The following is a 22,067-nucleotide window of genomic DNA, read 5'->3' as shown; positions in this document are numbered from 1 at the left end:
CATCATGCAGATATCACTTAGGTTTTTGGAACTTAGAACTGCTCAAGAAAGTACTGAACCGGAACAGAGAGCTGCAGTGCCGATTGCATCACCTCTCCAGTCTGAAAAAAGTGTCACAATGGAAAAGGACGAGCTTTCTGCGATTAAAGCTGGTCTTAGAAAAGTGAAAATCTTTACGGAGTATTTTCTAACAGGAGAACGAAAACGGCTTCTCGAGGGGATGATTGCAATGTGTCGCAACCGTCTTTCGGATGGGCTCGGAATTGGGCTTCGACTTGAATAAAATCGTTAGAGTCACCACCGATCATTTTAAAGAAATATTTATGCTGATCGGACATCATCTTACGTTTTACCAAAAATATGTCGGGCTCAGGAGTCGGTTACAGTCAAGGAAGGATTAACACCCTTGAACAACTCTTTTTGTACCATTTGATTTGTTGGTTATCTTAATTGCGAAAATTGAAATTGAAATTAGAATTTAAAAACTCGATTCAAATTACTTACCTTTGATCGATTAAAGTTGTTCCTAAAAAAGTCAAAATAAATAATAAATGATAAAATAAAATTTTATAAAATAAATATATAAAAAAAGTTAAATACAACAATATTAAAAGTGAAAAGAAATAAAATTAAAGTAAACTAAAAAAATTTAAGACAAAAAAAAAACTAAAAAAATGTTAAATTTTAAAAGAGAAAAAAGGAAAAAATGTTAAAAGGAAGAAAAAAAGAATGCTAAAAAATATAAAAAAGGACCGAATTGAATTAATTATATCTTTATGGCTTTGAATTAATATTAGAAAGTGTTATGCCAAAGAAAAAAAAAGTTAGGGGATGAAATTGTAAAATATAACAAATATAAATGAAGGATTAAATTAAATAAATTGAAATTCGGAGGCAAAATTGAAACATGTGACCAAAATGAATTACACATCAAAAGTCCAGGGACTACAGAAATAATTTAACTATCTTATATTTGCACAAAGGTCCCTCTATTATAAATAGCTAAAAGTAAAAAAAAGTCATTTCATTCTAAACCCCAAAAATACCTTCTCTTCTTCCTCAAACTCTCCCAACAATAGACCTTATTCTTCGATGGAACCCCACCGCCAACCACAGTCCGAACACTGCCTTTGGTGGCCGGAAAAAACCAAACTTCCCCCAAAGCTTCCTCTCAACATCCTAAACCCAAAACCGAAGCCCAAACACCCAAAAACTATCCCCATCGGCGTAGATCTAAGAAACAAAATCTCGGGTTTACCTTTTCTGATGAGCCTCTTCACTTTCCGGCGACCGTTCTTCTCCCGAGCCAACACCGGTGTTAATCCTTGCTTTTTCCAATGATTGTTTTCCTTGTATGCTTGTGATGTTGTTTGATTTTTTTGTGGTTTTTTTTTTATTTTTTGTATCCTTGGTTATTGTGTTGTTTTTTGGTATATTTGTTGGGAATTTGGCTCCGATCCTTTCTTGATGTTTGCTCCTGTGTTGGTTATTCTACTCCAGTTCCCGTTGTGTTTCGTGATCCTTGATGGCTTGTTGGGGGTATTTATATCCCCACCATCGGATATGTTTATGATTATCATGGTTACTGCTCTTTATTGGCCAAGAATTTCAGGATGGGTCAGTCCCAATTTACTTGGCCGAAAATCTCGGGGTCTCCATTCACCATTGAAACGCCCATTGGGCACCTCTGGTGAAATCTGGACCGTTAGATCAGAGGGCTAGATCTAACAGCCCTCAATCGATTATGCCTTGGATAAGTTTTAAAACCCTAAATATATCTAGGGTCCCTTGTTTACCCGGTTTACCCGCTGGGTATTCGGGCTTTACCCGATCTTTGCTTGCTGGGTCAAGCAAGCCCTCACTTAGACCCTTATTAGACTTTTACTGGACCTGAAATAAAAAAATAAAATTAAATAAATAAGTAATAATATAATAAATAATAAATAATATAAATAATAATAAAAATAATATTATTTAATATATATATATATATATATTATATTTATTTTTACAAAATGTTTTTAATACCATATATTATATTTATTTTCAAAATGTTTTCAAAAACTATATATTATATATATGTTTTCAAATGTTTTCAAAAACTATATTATATATATATATATATATATATATATATATATATATATATATATATATATATATATATATATTCAAAAGGTTTTCAAAACTATATAATATATATTTTCAAAAATCATTTTCAAAACTATATAATATATATTTTCAAAAACTATATTATATCATTATATATATAAAAAAAACTCCGGACGAAAATGAGTGTCTACAGCTGCCCATCTTTGTCTTTTTTCGTCTAACGAAAAATAGGACAAAGACAGAAGGACACAAATTTTCGTTCGGTATGAAAGGGTCTCTGAGTCTAATATCTTCCCTTGTGGAGTTGAAATTTGACTCTGATAATGCAATTAAGAATAACTCCCTGTTAAATTGAGTTGCGGACGACTCGTCTGTCACGAAGTTTAGTCAGTCTTGAAATGATATCCTTCTTCATGAATTTGAAATCGGAATTCGAAATTTGAATCGGAATGTGACTTCTTATTAACAAATTGTAATCAACCTTGGTATTCTTCTCGATTTAAAGACCTTGGTTTGAAAATTCAATCAGAAAGTAATTCCTCGATGCTACCATGTGGTTGATATGCCTTTGAGTTGAATGAAATTGAACTCGAAGGTTTTTGTTGACAAATAACCCTTCTCTCCTTGAGTTATGCTAAACTAGGCTAAGAGATTGCCCCATGTCTTCTTCTTGACTTAAAGACCTCGATTTAAACTTCAACCGGAAAGTAGTTCCTCGCTGTCATCGAGCTGATAGAATCGAACTCGAAAGTTTTCGTTGACTGATAGCTTTTCTCGACTTAAGCTATGCTGTAAATTTGATATGCTTTTGAGCTGAATGGAATAGAACCCAAAGGTTTTTGTTGACAGATAGCCCTTCTCACCTTGAGCTGTGCTGTAAATTTGATATGCCCTTGAGCTGAATAAAATCGAACTCGAAGGTTTCTGTTGATAGATAACCCTTCTCACCTTAAGCTATATTGTAATATGCTGGGAGATAACCCCTATTATTACAGATGACTCATTTGCTGTGAAACTAAGTCAATCCACTTGGGCACGATATCCTTCGCTGTGAAGTTGAAATCGTGGATGGCTCATTCGCTATGAAGTTGATCTTTGAATTGGATGTCCTTTGTTGTGAAGTTAAAATCCAAAATTACATTGCTTTCGAGTTCAATATCTTTCACTGTGAAGTTGAAATTGACTCTGAATGAAACTGGTTTTTCATTTTTATGTCACAGATGACTCATTCGTCATGAAGTTTGGTTAATCTTTTGGGTACGATATCCTTCGTCATGAAGTTGAAATTGTGAATGTCTCATTCGCTGTGAAGTTGAGCTTTGAGTTAGATATCCTCCGTTGTGAAGTTGAAATCCAATCTCGAGTTGTAGTGCTTCACCAAATTGGCTTTGGGTTGGATATACTTCGTTGTGAAGTTGAAATCCAATCTTGTATAAGTTGTATGGTTTCAAGTCCAATATCTTTCGCTGTGAAGTTGAAATCTAACTCGAAATCTGAACTGGAAAGTTATTTGTTGATAGACAGCTTTTCTCGACTTAAGTTGAGCTGTAAATTTCCTTTAAATGAAAGATGGCCTCCCTTCGTGGGTCTAAGCCGATCATACATCTTTAGATGACTCCCATTCACGGGAAAACGAAGTGATATATTCTGTCGGTCAGATATCATCCGTCGTGGAGTTAAAATCTATCTTGAAAATGTTAACTGGAAACTAGCCACCCGTCGTTGAGTTGAGCTGAGCTGGATCCGTTTTGAATTGGCACTCGAGCCCGTCTGAAGTTGATTCTAAGATCTGCCGATTTTTTAATATGTCAAGTTGGTTTTGGGTGTAGCTCCTCACCACTGAGTTAAGCAACCACCATCGATTTTCGAAGGTGCTTTTGAATCGAGTATCCTTCGTCTTGAAGTTGAAACTTGAATATAAAGTTGCAAAAATTATGTATGCGAAAAAATGATAAATGTATGCAACATGAATTAGTTTTGTTTTATCTCCTGGATTGAGCCTTATTTTTGTCTGCTGGTTTTATCCTTGGAATCGGCCATGCCTCAGTTTCTTCTTGGGTTACTGACAATGTCGCAAGGGAGTGTTGCAAGTTCTATCTGGTCTCTCGGATTACTTGCTTTCAAGAATGTGAAATGCACCATTATTCTGGCATTGTTTGTTCATTCTTCAATAGAGGCAAAATGAGCTTCACCAGCTTTAAGGACCTTTCACATTTGAGACTGCCCTGTTTAAATGTTTTTCTCATTTCTTTTATTTTACGAAAAAAGATTTTATAAAGTATTTACCTTTAATTCAGACTTACAATCAAATCACATCATAAATAAAGAATATCAAAAGAATCAATAGCTTTTTAATGCTTTAAGAGTTATAGCTTTTTGACAAGTATCAAAATTGATGAGTTGGCTACAGGTTGCCTTTCTATTTTCTAAGGTCTCGGCCACCAAAATGTCATTTCTTTCTCGGTCATTTTGAACATTGCAACATGCCCCTATTTCTTAGCTTGGTATTTTAATCGGATGTGGACAAAATGACGCAACTAGCATAATGAATTACTAGACCTTCTATTTCAATTCTATGAAATCTTCTATTTGTTCAAGCTTTATAGACTCCTCTAACAAAGGTAGTACAGAAGTATTGGTCTAAAAATGAAATTCCTGAGTGCTCATGTGAAATTGACTATAACAGGTGTTCCTTAACTCCCTTAGTCCATTTTTACCGAAACTCCTTATTTGATTTAATTTGCCATTGTTTGGTTAGCTGAATTTTATCCATAAAGCCATGAGTTCAACCAATTGCTCTAGAGGGACAGCTCAAAATTATAATCACCTTTTTTAGTCTAATTAAAGGGTTCATCTCTTCACAATGTCTTCGACCTGACAATTACAGTGGAGTAAACACCGAATTACCAAGTATCCGAACAATGTCATGGTTTGAATATAATATATTCATAAAACCAGAGCTTTTGAGTTTCCTCTATAACCAATTGGTGGAATAGATCAGCTTTATGGTATACATGTATAATTATAATCTAGGTATACAGATCCAATTTCTTAAGATTGTCAAGAAGAACCTATTATAGGTGTTGTTGAAAGTAAAAAATTCCATCTTTAGAGTTCAATTTCCAAGCAACTGACATAAACTAAATTCACCTATGCGACTATTCCATCTGTAAATATCATGATCATTATTGAACGTCCTTAAAAAAAGTATAGTAATGTCATACGCAAGGGATGCCCCATGTTGTCCGCTCCTATGCATACCTAATACCAAGCCTCTTGTTCATTCCCTTATGAGAGGAGATGGCTATATCGATTATTGCAAGAGAATGGTATGGTGTTTGAGCGTATGTTCTAGGGTAAGGGCAAGGTCCTTGTTTTATCAAATTTTAATCATGTCATTTTGCCAAAGATCTATAACTCCAATCATTTATAGAGTTTTTTTAATTCATTTGATATTCAAAGAATTTCAAGTTGTACATTAGATTCAATGCTCGCCATATTTAATGTAGAATAAATTCATTTAAATATCCTTATAGAAAAACATAGAAAAGATGAAAAACAAATTCAAACAAAATACTGCAAATGGAATAAAATGACCTTCTTTCTTATTAGGATGCCTCTGAGTTGTTGAAGTCGATCCAATTCTTTTTACTCATCATTTGCACGATTCTCTTAAATGCGAAATAGTTCTCAATAGTGTGCCCTGGGATACCGCCATCATATCCGCAATGAGCATTCTCATACCACATGGGGTATGAGGGCTTTATGGGTTCCACCGGGTATGGTGACACTACGTGTGTATAAAAAAGTTGTTGATAAAGTTCTTCGTAGGACATGGGAATAAGATTGAAATGTTCCCTTTCCCTCATAGGTTCTCTTGAATCTTGTCTAGAAGTACCGGACGGTACAATTACAGTTGATTTTGGGTTAGAGATTGTAACACCTTTATTAGAGTTACAGGTGTTGACGTTGTTAATCTCTCTATCCCTCTTCTTCATAGGAGGTTTCTTAATAGCCTCCACTTCCTCAATCTTGCCTTGATTTATGACCATTTATACCATTTCTCCAGTCATGACTAAGTCAGAAAAATTTCCTGATGTGATTGCCACCAGGTGCTCGAAGTAAGGAGCCTTCAGTGTTTGCATGAAAAGCTTCATGGTTTCTTTCTCATCCAAAGGTGGATGAACTTGCACAGCTAAATCCCTCCATTTCTGTGCATATTATCTGAAACTTTCATTATGCTTATTCTCCATGCTTTGTAGCATAACTCGATCTAGCCTCATGTCATTGACATATTTGTATTGTTCCAGAAATATCTTGGCTAAATCCTTTCAAGTCTTGATACGGAGTCGACTTAGCTTATTGTACCACCGGATGGTTGAGCCCAACAAACTCTCTTGGAAGAAATGGATCAGGAGTTGGTCGTTTCCTACATACCCTATCATCTTTCGACAGAACATGGTAATGTGGGTTGACGGACAACTGTTCCCATCAAACTTTTCAAAATCTAGGGACTTAAATTTCAGAGAAAGAACCAAGTTTGGGACTAAATTGAGTTCTGCGGCATCGACTTCATAGTAGTCATGGTCTTCTTTAACCACCTTTATTTGGTCCTCTAATTGTTTTATTTTCTCCTCCATCTTCTTTGCCTTGTCCTCTTCGTCCAAATCCGGTATATGATAATCACCCGGATTATTCTCAGTGTTAGATACAGAAGTTTGTATCCTTACAGTAGACGAGACCTTCGCTTTTATAGAGGATGAGTCCCCTTGATGTTCTGGTAAAATTCTAGGTGAGATAACCAACTATGGGGTAGGAGGCATAGCTACCCCATCAGACGAACTGCCCCGGGTACATTTGCTTGATGTAAGCCAGCTAACTTGGCAATAATCTGATCGACCAAGGACTCTTGGCTCTTAGTGATCGTATCCAGAGTACTTTGATTATTTTGGCTTATCTTTTCTTCCAACTCTCGTTGCAACCTCAGCATGTTCTCTTCGAGCTAAGTAATTTTGGCTTCCATATTCTTCTTCTTTGAACGAGTGTTATGTGGATAAGTTGTGTCCAATGCTCGAGGGGATATCTCCAGTGTTTGTTCCCTTTTTTTGATGAGACATTTTTCTGTTAGTTAATGCAAATGTAAAGAAATGAAAATAACAAAATGCAAGATATGTTTAAATGCATGATGCATGAAATGTTCGAGGCATTGATCCAAAAACACGTATGTTATTATAAATAATCCTTATTGGGACAAAAGTGTTATTTCTTAAGAGACAAAAACCCCCTAAAGGTACATTCTGACTAAGTCTTCTAGACCCCGAACATCTTTTAACAGGTTGACTAGTTTTCTGCCTTCGTCTGTCACTGGTTGAATACCCTGTCGAACAAGTCTGACTTATCTAGCTAAACCGTGCAAGTGATGAGCCGCTTTCGGAAATGCCATTGGAACCCTCCATCGATAGGAGCTATCCGAAGTTTATTTGCTTGTTTCTTGAATTCGTCATTAATGGCCTCCAGTTTCAGCTATCGTTTTGCCATCTTATTCTTGTTGTCTTTGAAGGGACTCTCCAGGTCAATAACCTTTTTCTGATCTGCCCCTGTAACTTTTGTCAACTTAAAAAGTTAACTTTTGATGTGCTCGATGTAAATCTTGGTCCATTCTAAGTCTTTTACAATGCAACAGAGTGGTATACTCTTTGATTATGGGTACCACGTCTTCTTGATTGAATGTGACACATAATTGCCTTGCATATTGTCTTTCTTTTCTTTCTGAGTCTTTTTTGACCATAACCAGACCTCTACGTTTTTCACCTCTTGTATTATAACCCCTTTGTCCATTAATGCAAATTAATTATGTTAACAAACATGTTTTTTGTGGATCAACACCTCTTTTGAATGATGTAAATGATAAAAAATAAATAAAAGAAGAAAAAAATGAAAGGAAAAAAGTTAGTTAGATAAAGATAATAATCAAAATGATAATGAAAATAAAAAGTCTTAGCCCACATTGTATCTACCCAACATGCATTAATTCTTACCCATATATGCTTTCTACCCCGCATGCTAATTTTAAGCAAATCCTAACCGTATATTTTTCTAGTTCGTATGCTTTGAACAAAAAGTAAAATAGCAGATAATTCAAGCATCCTAGTTTTTAAAATGGAGTTTCGGGGTGGGCTCTAATTCCCTGTAGTCTCCCGGTTTAGGTTCTAAAGAATGTACCCGAGTTCTCTTTGGCGGTGCCCCCTTGGGCTTGCCAGACCCTTAGTCCTAAGCCCATTACAAGATTATGTGGACTAAGTTAAACTCGAGAGGATACATTTCCTTATGTCCACACGGAGAATAAATTCACATGAAGACATAAGGTATATGAATTATGAATGTTACTTGCTAGGCCCCGTACGGAGAATAAATTCTCACGAAGGCGTCACTTTCATCTCCACTTAAAAAGGGTTCAGAGCTCGGGTATAGAGCCAGAGATGAAAAATTTAAAAATCTGAAATCATTGAAAAAACGTTAGTACAACTATTTATTTGAAAAAAAGAATCAAAGATAAACAATATGAATCGAATAAATAAATTAAAATTTAAACTTGTTTTTTCACTTAAAAGACAACTGAAAATTAATTCTGGCCTGACTCACTTACCTATCCCCAACGGAGTCGCCAAGCTGTCGTAGCCGTCTTTTGGGTGGGCCTGGAATTGGGTTTTGACTTGAATAAAAACGTTAGAGTCTCCACCGATCATTTTAAAGAAATATTTAGGCTGATTAGACACCATCTTACCTAATTTGCGTTTTACCAGAAATATGTAAGGCTCGGGAGTCAGTTACAGTCAATGAGTGATTAGCACCCTTGAACTGCCTTTTCGGTACCATTTGATTTGTCGGTTGTCTTAATTACGAAAATTTAAATTTAAATTAGAATTTAAAAACTCGATTCAAATTACTTACCTTTGATCGATTAAAGTTGTCCCTAAAAAGGTCAAAATAAATATTAAATGATAAAATAAAAAATGTTAAAATAAATAGATAAAAAAAGTTAAATACCAACAATATTAAAAGTGAAAAGCAATAAAATAAAATAAAATAAAATAAAATAAAGAAAATACTAAGACAACAACAAAAATGATTAAACTAAAAGAATGTTAAATTTTAAAATAGAAAAAAAGGAAAAAATGTTAAAAGGAAGAAAAAATGATAAAAAATAAAATAAAAAATGACCGAATTAAATTAATTATATCTTTATGGCTTTGAATTAATATTAGAAAGTGATCTACCAAAGAAAACAAAAAGTTAGGGGATTAAATCGTGAAATATAACAAATATAAATGAAGGATTAAATTGAATAAATTGAAAATTTAGAGGCAAAATTAAAATAGGTGACTAAAATGAATTACACATCAAAAGTCCAGAGACTGCAAAAATAATTTAGCTATCTTATATTTGCACAAAGGTCCCTCAGCTATAAATAGCTAAAAATCGAAAAAAAAAAATTCATTTCATACTAAACCCTAAAAAAAACTTCTCTCTTTCCCCAAACTCTCCCAACAACCGACCTTATTCTCCGATGGAACCCAACTGCTGACCGCCATCCGGACACTACCTCTGGTGGCTGGAAAAAACCAAACTTCCCCCCAAAGCTTCCTCTCAACGTCTCAAACCCAAAACCAAAACCCAAACACCCAAAAAATATCCCTACCGTCGTATATCTTAAAAACAAAATCTCAGGTTTACCTTTTTCAACGAGCCTCTTCACCATCCGGCGACCGTTCTTCTCCCGAGCCAACACCGGTGTTAATCCTTGCTTTTTTCGATGATTGCTTTCCTTGTATGATTGTGTTGTGGTTTTATTTTTTTGTGGTTTGTTTTCAGTTTTTCGTATCCTTGGCTATTGTGTTGTTTTTTTTGGTATATTTGTTGGGTATTTGGCTTCGATCCTTGCTTGATGTTTGCTCATGTGTTGGTTATTCTGCTCCGGTTCCCGTTCTGTTTCGTGATCCTTGATGGCTCGGTGGGGGTATTTATATCCCCTCCATCGGTGGCCGTTTTCGATTATCGTGGTTACTGCTCGTTGTTGGCCAAGAATTTTAGGATGGGTCAATCCCGATTTACTTGGTTGAAAATCTCAGGGTCTCCACTCGCCGTTGAAACGCCCGTTGGGCACCTCTGGTGAAATCTGGCCCGTTAGATCAGAGGGCCAGATCTAATGACCCTCAATCAGTTGCGTCTTGGATAAGTTTTAAAACCCTAAACATATCTAGGGTCCCTTGTTTACCCGATTTACCCGCTGGGTATTCGGGCTTTACTCAATCTTGACCTACTGGGTCATACAGGCCCTGACTCCCTTATTAGACTTTTACTGGATCTGAAAGAAAAAAATTAAAATTAAATAAATAAGCAATAATATAAAAATAATAAATAATATAAATAATAATAAAAATAATATTATTTACAAATATATATATATATATATATATATATATATATTATTTATTTTCAAAATTTTTTCAAAAACTATATATTATATATATGTTTTCAAAAAATATTTTCAAAAACTATATATTATATATATGTTTTCAAAAATATTTTCCAAAGCTATATATTATATATATGTTTTCAAAATGTTTTAAAAAACTATATATGATATATTTTTAAAAATATTTTCAAAATTATATATTATATATATTTTCAAAAAAGTTTTCAAAACTATATAATATATATATTTTCAAAAATCATTTTCAAAACTATATGTTATATATATATTCAAAAAGGTTTTCAAAACTATATAATATATATTTTCAAAACTATATGATATATATTTTCAAAAACTATATTATATCATTATATATATAAAAAATAAACTCCAGATGAAAATGAGTGTCTACACAGTGAATGATTACGCTCAAAGCTATGATGGTGAGTATCCACTGGACAAGGATTCACTTGACGATTTTTAAGGAAGGAGAATCGGATGAGGTAAAAGATGACACAACCATAAGGAAGTCGTTTAGTTATGGTACTCTTGCACATGCAAATTATGTTGGGGGATCATCTTACTCCTGCAATGGAACCAGTGAGGATTGGGTGTACTACAGCCTGAGCCATCGGAAATCAGATGTAGGTTGCTCAAACTTTGAGGATTCCGCTGCATTTGTGTCAGAGTTATCCCTTCTGCAGACTTCAAAGCGCAGCATTTTGCCTTGGAGAAAAAGGAAGCTGAGTTTCAGGTCTCCTAAAGTGAAAGGGGAACCACTCCAATGGAGAAGAAGGTGGGGATGACATTGATTTTGACCGCCGTCAGCTTAGTTCTGATGAATCATTTGGGGTAAGAATAATTTCTTAATTTTTTTAGTTTAATTAACATTTAATCTTTCTGAACATCTTCCAATTGCTTAGATGAACATTTCTTTTTATCACGTGGTTTCCTCACAAATTCATGCATCTGTGAAGATGCTATTATTTCTGTATCAAATTGGGGATTCGGATATCTGTCATTAACATAACAGCTCATATCTTTATAATCTCGTCTAGTTTGAAAGGTTCCCTTTCTTCATTGACTTAAAATAATACATTTTGAAGGCCATAGTTGGGTTCTATGTTAAGAAATGATGTTTTATCAACTCCAATTGTTTGTTCCTGCACAACCTTTACTGGATTAATGTGCATTAGGATCTAAATAATATGTTCGTTTGTTTTGGCAGTGGCACAAAACTGACGAGGATTTATCAAATCGTTCATCAATTTCTGAATTCGGAGATGACAATTTTGCCATTGGCTTATGGGAACACAAAGAAGTGGTAAGCTGTGATGGACACTTGAAGCTTCAAGCCCAAGTCTTTTTTGCATCTATTGATCGACGGAGTGAACGAGCAGCTGGTGAAAGAGCATGTACGGCCCTTGTTGCTGTTATTGCTGATTGGTTTCAGAAAAACCGTGATTTGATGCCTATTAAGTCTCAATTTTATAGTTTGATTAGAGAAGGCTCATTGGAATGGAGGAACCAATGAAATCTACAGGGAGCAGTTCCCTGACAAGCACTTCGATCTCGAGACAGTTCTCCAAGCTAAAATACGTCCTCTTTCTGTAGTGCCAAAAAAAAACCTTTATCGGGTTTTTCCATCCTGAAGGTATTGACGAGGGAAGATTCGACTTTTTACATGGTGCAATGTCTTTCGATAACATCTGGGATGACATTAGTCATGCAGAATGTCCGAACAGTGCTGAACCAGAAGCTTATTATATCATCGATTCTTCGGGAGAGAGGCTTTACGAGGGATGCAATTAGGCTTACATCTTGAAATTTGATCGAGATACCGTAATGCACAAGCTGCCAAATGTTGCTCAATCATCAGATGATAAGTCGAATGGCAACCGGTAAATAATAGCAACCGAAGGAGGGTTCCATGGCAGAGGTTGTAGTTACCAAACCCGAGGAATTGGGCAAGAGCGAGGGTACCGAGGAGGTTGTTTGCAGAGGTAAGGAATCCTGCAAGGAGTACATAAAGAGCTTCTTGGATGCTATATACCTATTAGGGAACTTCAAGCAGATATCAAGAAAGGTTTGTGAGAAAGGAGACATAATAACCAGAAGATGAAGGAAGGTAAATGACAGTGAATGAACATGAGAAGCTGTGAAAGAGGCAACTCTGTTTACTAAATGTGAAGAAATGAATTACAAAATGCTTGAGTCTTTAACCCATTACAAACAACACTTATATAGCACAACTAAACCAAGTTTAACAACTTGATCTAATAAACTAACCAACCTTTAACAAACTCAGTTAGTTTTGACTAACTCAATATCAACTAATTACATTCTATTATATTATATTTCTAACATTCTTCCTGCTTCTTCTTCTTGATCTTGCTTCTTCGCCCTTCTTGAAATTCACCTTGTGATTTGAGAGTTGATTGAACAATGTTGCAAGCCTAGTGAGTTAGAACCATGAGCTAGAATTCATGTACATTGAACAATTTTTTTTTCGTTGAAAGAAGCTTTCTTCAGCTTCTCTTTTCTTCAAGAGTTTTTTCCCCTTGTTCTTCATCTTTACTGCCATTCTTCTTCACTTATTCGGTCAATCTTTTTATTGGAAGCAAGGTTGTTAAGCTTCAAGCTCCCGAGTGTAATATGAAGCTTCTCTTGAGCAAGAAAACACCCTATTTTGTCTGGTTAAGGAGAACATGTTGGTAATGCTCAATCCCACATAGTATTGGAAACACTATTGGGAATGGTATTTAAGGCTTGGCTTTCCCACTTCCTTGTTGAGTGATAGAGAACAAGGGGGACTCTCGCGCACCGCCGCCGTCGCCGTCTCATCTCGTCGTGGTCGTGGTCGTGGTCGTGGTCGTGGTAATACGTGTCTTCGACACGTCCGCGCGGATACTATCTTTTTAGAGAAAATTCTTGAGGAATTTCTCTTTGAAAGAAACAAATGGAAAATGTGAAAGATTTCAACTGATATTTATAGGCTGTTTAAATTTCAAATGATAACAACTAATTTATGAGTTATCAGAAATTAAACAGCTTTTTCCTAAATTAAATCAAAAACGTTAAGATGTATCTGGACTGATTTCCAGCTTTGTACAGTGGAGACAAGCTGTTAATATCAGGAGTTACAAGAATTATTTGATTTAATTCCAGGGGTTACATGATATAATTTCAGGAGTTATAACAACTGAATAATGATGCAATGAACCTGGACTATTTTTGAGTCAGGTTCATCTAGACGTTTCAGTTGTTACAAAAGAAGAGATTTAATCCTGAAATTTTATGGATGATATTAACCCTATTTCTAGCCTATAAATAGATAGCTATATTCAGCTTCTCAACTCACTCTCAAACATTATAGAAGGTGGTCCCAAAGAATCCTGATATTCTTCGAGCAGCTTGATCTTGACTATGTGCTGCTCAAGCCACCACCTACCATGCCGCCAACCCCAGCTGCTGGTAATGATGCAGATGTGGTCCTCAATGATGATGCCTTAGCAACTGCCACCTCCGCTCTCGCTATCTACGAGAAATACGAGAAAGATAACAAGACGGTGCGAGGACATCTGCTCAGCCACATGTCAAATAAACTATTTGATATGTTCCTTAGAGAAAGGAGTGTCAAGGCAATATGGGACACTCTCGACAAAAAGTATGGTGCGGACGATGTGGGCATCAAGAAGTATGTTGTTGGCAAATGGCTCAAATTCCAGATGACTGACGACAAGCCAATAATGGATCAAGTCCATGACTATGAGAACTTAGTTGCTGCCAACATCGCTGAAGGGATGCAAATGTGTGAGGTGCTTCAAGCCAATGTACTCATTGAGAAGCTGCCCAAGTCCTGGTCCGACTACCGCAACTCTCTTAAGCATAAGAAGAGAGACATTTCTCTTGAAGAACTTGTAGGCCATATGAAGATTGAAGAAGCCAACCGTTTAAAAGATAAGCTTACTAATTCTATGAGTAAATTATCTTTTAAAGCTAACTTGGTTGAGTCTAAATTTAAGAAGATCGTGAAACGTGGGAATCAAGACAAGAAGATGAAACCACAGAAGGCTACCAACTTCAAGAAGTCAGGAAAGGCCAAACCGGAAGGAAAGACGTTCAAGTGTTATATCTGCAGTTTACCCGGCCATAAAGCTTACCAATGCCAACACCGCTCAGACCGCCAGAATAACAACAAGCCACAGATGCACGTTGTAGAAGAAGATGATGAGATCATTGTTGCGGTGGTCTCAGAAGTTAATCTGGTGGAGAACAGTTCAGAATGGGTAGTTGACACTGGCGCTTCGAATCATTTCTGCGCAAGGAAAGAGTTTTTCACCGAGTTCGAGGATGGGAACACTGGTGAACGTGTGTACATGGAGAACTCTAGCAGTTCTGAAGTGCTAGGCAAAGGAAAGGTTTTACTCAAGCTGACTTCTGGTAAAACTCTGGCTTCAAATAATGTTATGTATGTACTTGCCTTGCGTAGAAATTTGATAAGTGGTGGGCTTCTGAATAAGGCAGGCATTAAGTTAGTTTTTGAGGCAGATAAACTTGTACTTTCCCGAAATGGTGATTTATGTGGGGAAAGGGTTTTTAAGCAATGGTTTATTTGTCATAGAAACTCAATTTAATGAAAATAAAGCTACCACTTCTGCTTATATTGTTGAATCCATTGATATGTGGCATGCTAGATTAGGACATGTGAATATTCATGCTTTAAAGAAATTAATGAATATGAATGTTCTGCCTAAACTAGACACAACTAGCTTTAACAAATGTGAGATTTGTGTAGAAGCTAAGCATACTAGACCTCACTTTAAGACTGTTTCTAATAGAAAGACTGATGATCTAGCAGATTTTAGAAACACTGAAAGTAAAGGAGGAAAACACTACTACATAACCTTTGTAGATGATTATTCAAGATATACAAAAGTTTATCTCCTAAGAACTAAAGATGAAGCTGAAAACTTCTTTTTTATTTATATGGCAGAAGTAGAAAATCAGTTAGATAGGAGAATCAAATGGGTTAGATCTGATAGAGGTGGTGAATATGGATCTAATTTCTTAAAAGATATTTGTGAAAAGAATGACATAATTCATGAAACTTCAGCCCCCTATTTTCCTCAACATAATGGTATAGCCGAAAGGAAAAATAGAACTTTAAAAGAGATGATGAATTCTTTACTAATAAGTTCAGGGTTATCTGATAACATGTGGGGGAAGCCATTCTATCGGCAACTCATATCTTAAACCGAGTTCCTCATAAGAAATTAGATTCTACCCCATATGAATTGTGGAAATGATACGCTCCTAATTTACAATACCTGAAAGTGTGGGGGGTGTCTGGACAAAGTGGGTTTTCCAGACTTTAAGAAGTCCACCATCGGACCTAAAACTGTTGATGCAGTGTTTATAGGGTATGCTACGAATAGTGCTGCATACAGATTCATGCTTTTACAAGATTATTCTATTTGTGAGTCAAGGGATGCTGTTTTCTTTGAAAATAATTTTCCTTTAAAGGAACTGAGAATGAATATTGAAACACAAATAGAATATATTCCATCCACTTCTTCTAGTAATCCTGCTAGGTCTTCTGAACAAATTGATTTCGAGCCTAGAAGAAGTAAAAGGCAAAGAGTTGAAACCTCTTTTGGACCAGACTTTATTACTTCCTTTATTTCTGAGATAAATGATTTAGACTCCATTTCAGATCCTATAGCTCAATTTTTTCTGTTTGATGAGGATCCTAAAACTTTTGAAGAAGCTATAAGATCTATCGATGCTAGTTTTTGGAAAAGTGTTGTTAGTGATGAACTAGAATCGATAATGTCTAATCATACTTGGGCATTAGTTGACTTGCCTAAGGGATTCAAACCAATCTCCAACAAATGGGTCTTCCGGAAGAAACTAAGGCCAGATTGTTTGATTCAGCGGTACAAGGCAAGGTTAGTCGTCAAAGGGTTCACTCAAAGGTTTGGTTTAGACTACTTTGATACATATTCTCCCATTACAAAAATCTCAACGATTCGTGCATTATTTGCACTAGCCTCTATTCATAAGTTGCAGATACATCAAATGGATGTTAAGACTGCTTTCTTGAATGGAGATCTAGATGAGGAGATTTACATGGAGCAGCCACTAGGTTTTGAAGCACCTGGTATGGAAGGCAAAGTCTGTAGACTCAAAAAGTCACTCTATGGACTTAAGCAGGCTCCTAAATAGTGGTATGAGAAATTTCATAAAACTATTCTTAGTTTTGATTTTGTTGTGAATGGTTCGGATGCTTGTGTGTATTCGAAGATGTTTGACACTGAATGTGTTATCATAAGTCTTTATGTTGATGACATGTTGATTTTCAGTTATAACATTGAGTCCACTAACAAAGTTAAAAATTTCTTGTCCACTAAGTTTGAGATGACAGATTTGGGAGAAGTAGATGTAATCTTAGGAGTCAAAGTTACCAAAACTGAGAAGGGATTTTCTTTATGTCAAGCACATTATATAGAGAAAGTGCTAAAGAAATTTGACAGTTTTGATGTCGTCCCTGTTCGAACTCCTTATGACCCTAGCATACATCTAGTTAAGAATAAAGGAAGTAGTGTTTCCCAAACTGAATATGCTAAGTTAATCGGAAGCTTAATGTTCTTAATGAACTATACTCGGCCTGATATTGCTTATATGTGTGTAGACTGAGTAGATATACTCATAATCCTAGTGGTGAGCACTGGATTGCTCTTAAACGCTTACTGAAGTATCTTAAGGGTACTTTGGATTGGAAACTTGAGTTTGTTGCCTTTCCTGCGGTACTGGAAGGATATTGTGATGTCAACTGGGTTTCTGATAATGATGAGGTAAGCTCTATGAGTGGGTATGTTTTTACTTTGGGTGGAGCAGTAATCTCGTGGAAATCATCAAAGAAGACTTGTATTGCTCGTTCTACTATGGAGTCAGAGTTTATAGCTCTTGACCTAACTGGGCAAGAAGCTGAGTGGCTCAAAAGTTTGTTAGCAGATATTCTACTGTGGGGAAGACCGACTCCTCCAGTTTCATTATTGTGTGATTCACAAGCTACGATATGTGTGGCTATGAACCAAGCTTACAATGGTAAGAAAAGACACATTCATATAAGACATGAGTCAGTGAGACACTTAATAAAGAATGGAGTGCTCTCTTTAGAGTATGTGAAGTCGGAAAGGAACCTAGCAGATCCACTTACCAAAGGGTTAAGTCGGAAGCTGGTCCTAGATTCGTAGAGGGGGATGGGTCTAAAGCCCATTGATTGAGGAATTCATGGTGGATACCCAACTTAGTTATCTAAGTTCCATGTGGTCAAACGAAACCATAGAAAGACTCATAGTGCACATTCCTACTGCCTATCCCTATGATGAATAATGTGCATGCCCAGGATGAGCTTAATTGTTCTTAATAAATTCATAGCCCAGGCTTTGGGTGGTCTTAGTGAGAAAGACTTGATGAATTTACCAATTTTGGCTGAATATCTATTCTTAATAAGTTCATAACCCAGAGTGAGTGGGTAGGAAATGATGAACTTACCTACAGAAAGGTTTAGTTTGTTAAACTCTTAATAAATTCAAATCCAAGTATTTGGATGGTTCTAGTGAGAAAAACTTATTGAATTTATCGATAAATGAGGTTGAATATTTATTCTTAATGACTTCTTAGCCCATAGTTTGGGTGGTTCATTAACAATGAACTTGAAGAAAGTCACCATACCCTTTGTGAGGTTGAGCTATTATAAAAGCTCTTAATTATTTCATATCCCTTTTTAAAGGGTGGTTTATGTTGAGATAAACTTGATGAAATAACCTATGTAAGTAAGAAGGGTTAGCCGCCTTCTATGAAAAATATTGGGCCTTTTTTCTAGCACACTTACTAGAATCCTGAGGTAAGATGGCCAAATATATACTTTGTATATATATATCTTACACATCGAGGACTCAGGTGGATGAAGGGGTTAGTTGTGTGTTATGAGTTTACCCTGATCTTAGAAAGTTCCAGACTAGTTTCACTTATCTAAGAGAAGGATTGCTCATCATCACTATGTACTAGTTCCAGATACGTTTACTAATGCTTAAGCAACTAATCTCGCTATTGCTCTTCTGGAAAGTTTGTTTTCGAGTTTCAAAAGATTTCTTTTGCATTAGTGGGGGAATGTTGGTATTGCTCAATCCTACATAGTATTGGAAACATTATTAGGAATGGTATTTAAGGCTTGGCTTTCCCACTTCCTTGTTGAGTGATAGAGAACAAGGGGGACTCTCGCGCACCGCCGCTACCGTCGTCCATCTCGTCTCGGCTCGGCTCGGCTCGGCTCGTGGTCGTGGTCGTGGTAATACGTGTCTTCGACATGTCCGCGCGGATACTATCTTTTTAGAGAAAATTCTTGAGGAATTTCTCTTTGAAAGAAATAAATGGAAAATGTGAAAGATTTCAACTGATATTTATAGGCTATTGAGGGCTGTTTAAATTTCAAATGATAACAGTTGATTTATGAGTTATCAGAAATTAAATAGCTTTTTCCTAAATTAAATTAAAAAACGTTAAAATGTATCTGGACTGATTTCCAGCTTTGTACAGAGGAGACAAGTTGTTAATATCAGGAGTTACAGGAGTTATTTGATTTAATTCCAGGGGTTACATGATATAATTTCAGGAGTTATAACAGCTAAATAATGATGCAATGAACCTGGACTATTTTTGAGTCAGGTTCGTCTAGACGTTTTAGCTGTTACAAAAGAAGAGATTTAATCCTAAAATTTTATGGACGATATTAACCCTATTTCTAGCCTATAAATAGATAGCTATATTTAACTTCTCAACTCACTCTCAAACATTCACAATTCACTTACAAAAGTGTTTTCTACAGTTCTCTCTGTGAGTTCTCTCTGAGTGCTTTCCAATCAGAAGAGCAATACCACCAGCAGTCTACTCCGGTTTCGGGTGTACGGAATTCGGAGCGACCGTGTTAACCTCGGGGGACGGTCCTCCTACTGCAGCGATTACACACATCGGGGCAAATTCATTTCTAAGGCAGTGGTTTTTGCCACGACACGGTTTACGAATTTATTCCTTTTAATTACTGTTTATATTTCCAGTCAGTGCTAACGGTGTAGTTTTGCAGTTCATATATCCAACAGAACAAGGTTGTTAAACACTTGACTTTCAAGTTCCATGTCAAACTTTGGAGAAAAAATAACAGTCAATGTAGAAACTAAAATGTCAATAGCTGAGCAAAGCAACATCGTACCAATGGCCATTATTCAACATCAACTTACAACACTAGTTTCCAACCAGCAATGCAACACATAACAAAACTTGTCCTTAACGACAACAAAGAATTGGACTCATAGTAACATCACTGAAGCATTTAGTCGAACACATTGGAGGCATGCACACCAAAAAAAACTGCAAATTCTTTGTCACTTAAAAAACCAAACACTAGAGGATCAATTGAACCGTTCAACATGAATGATTATTCAGCAAGCTCAATTGAAGCATAGAAGTGCAGAACAACCAGGAATTAAAGTGACGTATAGCAAGTGGGAAACTATAACAACACCAACCATTGGCAAACAATTGATGAAACCACACTATGAAGAATGAAAATCAGATATTAATCAAGCCAGAAAACTAAGAACACATCACCATTCACACTCATCAAAAGATGAATTTCAACGGTCAAACTGATTCAGATTCGAAACTGCCGACAGAAAAATCGATGTCAAGGAAGAAGAAAGTAGCTCGTTGATGCAGGAGTGACACTTAATGATCGAAACAACAACACTATCAATGACGGTGGAATAACAATCTCACTGTGGCAGCAACGGTGTGAGAGAAAGGAGTCTGATCGTTAATCGATGGTGCAACAGCAGAAAAAATGGTGTCATGATCTTTTTAGCGAATGATACCATGTGAGAAAGGAGACATAATAACCAGAAGATGAAGGAAGGTAAATGACAGTGAATGAAGATGAGGAGTTGTGAAAGAGGCAACTCTGTTTACTAAATGTGAAGAAATGAATTACAAAATGCTTGTCTTTAACCTATTACAAACAACACTTATATAGCACCACTAAACCAAGTTTAACAACTTGATCTAACAAACTAACCAACCTTTAACAAACTCAGTTAGTTTTGACTAACTCAATACCAACTAATTACATTCTATTATATTAAATTTCTAACAGGGTTTAATGGCATCGACGTCGCTACATCACCGACTACAGATTGAATTCCACTACAACAAGTTCTTGCAACCATTACAGGAGACTTCTACTGTTCAAACCACAACCACCTTGCCACTCTCAGATGTTCAATTCTCTGAAGTTGTTGCTTAGGAGTTACTGTCAATTCTAGGAGAGACTGTGATTACTCTAACTTGTTCTTTTTTATTTATTTTTTGCTGTGAGAATCTATGATGTGAATTGGGTTTAACAAATATGAACCAATTTGATCCTTTTGTTGGCTTTATCCCTAGTTTGCTGGAAATAGAACGTTAACCTTTTGTGATATTTTGGAGACAATTAAATTTCCTTTTTCCCATATGATTAACCTGTTAATTATGGGTGAGAATTTGATCGAGTAGAGTTCAAAAGATTTGAACTATTTTTTGACAAGTTGTGTTTTATAACCTAACAGGTAAGTATCGACAAAATAAGATTTTGACTTATTATTGTCAACATTTTAGCTTCGTTGGGTTGACTTTTAGGCCAAAGCATGTAACCCTTAGAACAAAATTCCGCATAGGGAAAAACAATGATGGGCGTGCATGCCTTCTTTATTTCAATGTTTTGCCACCAAAAAAAGGCTAACTAAAATGGTACGCTACAATTTTTAAATTTATTTTTCTTTGAAATTGGAACTGAAGAAAAAATCAGATAAAATTGAGGGATTAAATTAAAAAATAGAAAATATGTTACCAAAAAGATGAATTGAAAGTAAATAGGTATTCTATGATGGTTTAAGAGCATATGGTTCAAAATTGGTAAAAATTGACTTAAAATGAAGGTGGAATTGAAGGAATAAGAAGTCATGGACCAAATCTCAAATATGTGAAAATACTCATAAATTTTTTTGGTTTTACGAGTTACTCAAAATTTTAAAAATTCAACTCGACTAAGGACCCAAAGGCCAAACCCAAAACTGAAGACAAATCTAAATTATAACTGAAACAACCTTAAATTTTCCAATCTTCATTCCAAACACCCAAAACTGAAGACTAAGGACCCAAAGGCCAAACCCTAAATGCCTAGACTAACCCTGACTTTTCAGTTTCTCATCCATCGACGGCGTTATTAACTCAGAATACCCCTCATTTCCAACTAAACTCCTTTATATTTTAATCGAACCCTTAAACTAAACCCCAAATCCACATACAAGACTCAACCTAAGCGTAAGAGTCCCTTGACTCGACTTCCTTCCCTGGCGTTCATCTTCGGTGACTACCGGGCTTCGAT

The 22,067-nt window shown here is 35.9% G+C and overlaps 1 pseudogene; it reads left to right on the top strand.

The window, feature by feature from the left end:
- The first annotated feature begins 2 nt into the window (after positions 1–2).
- LOC120154493 lies at positions 3–20,948 on the top strand (annotated as a pseudogene).
- The last annotated feature ends 1,119 nt before the right edge of the window (positions 20,949–22,067 follow it).

The sequence above is a fragment of the Hibiscus syriacus genome, unplaced genomic scaffold (assembly GCF_006381635.1).
Source record: "Hibiscus syriacus cultivar Baekdansim isolate YM2019G1 unplaced genomic scaffold, ASM638163v2 tig00002840_pilon, whole genome shotgun sequence".
NCBI classification, from domain to species: Eukaryota; Viridiplantae; Streptophyta; class Magnoliopsida; order Malvales; family Malvaceae; genus Hibiscus; species Hibiscus syriacus.
This window is presented reverse-complemented; position numbering and strand designations above follow the sequence as displayed.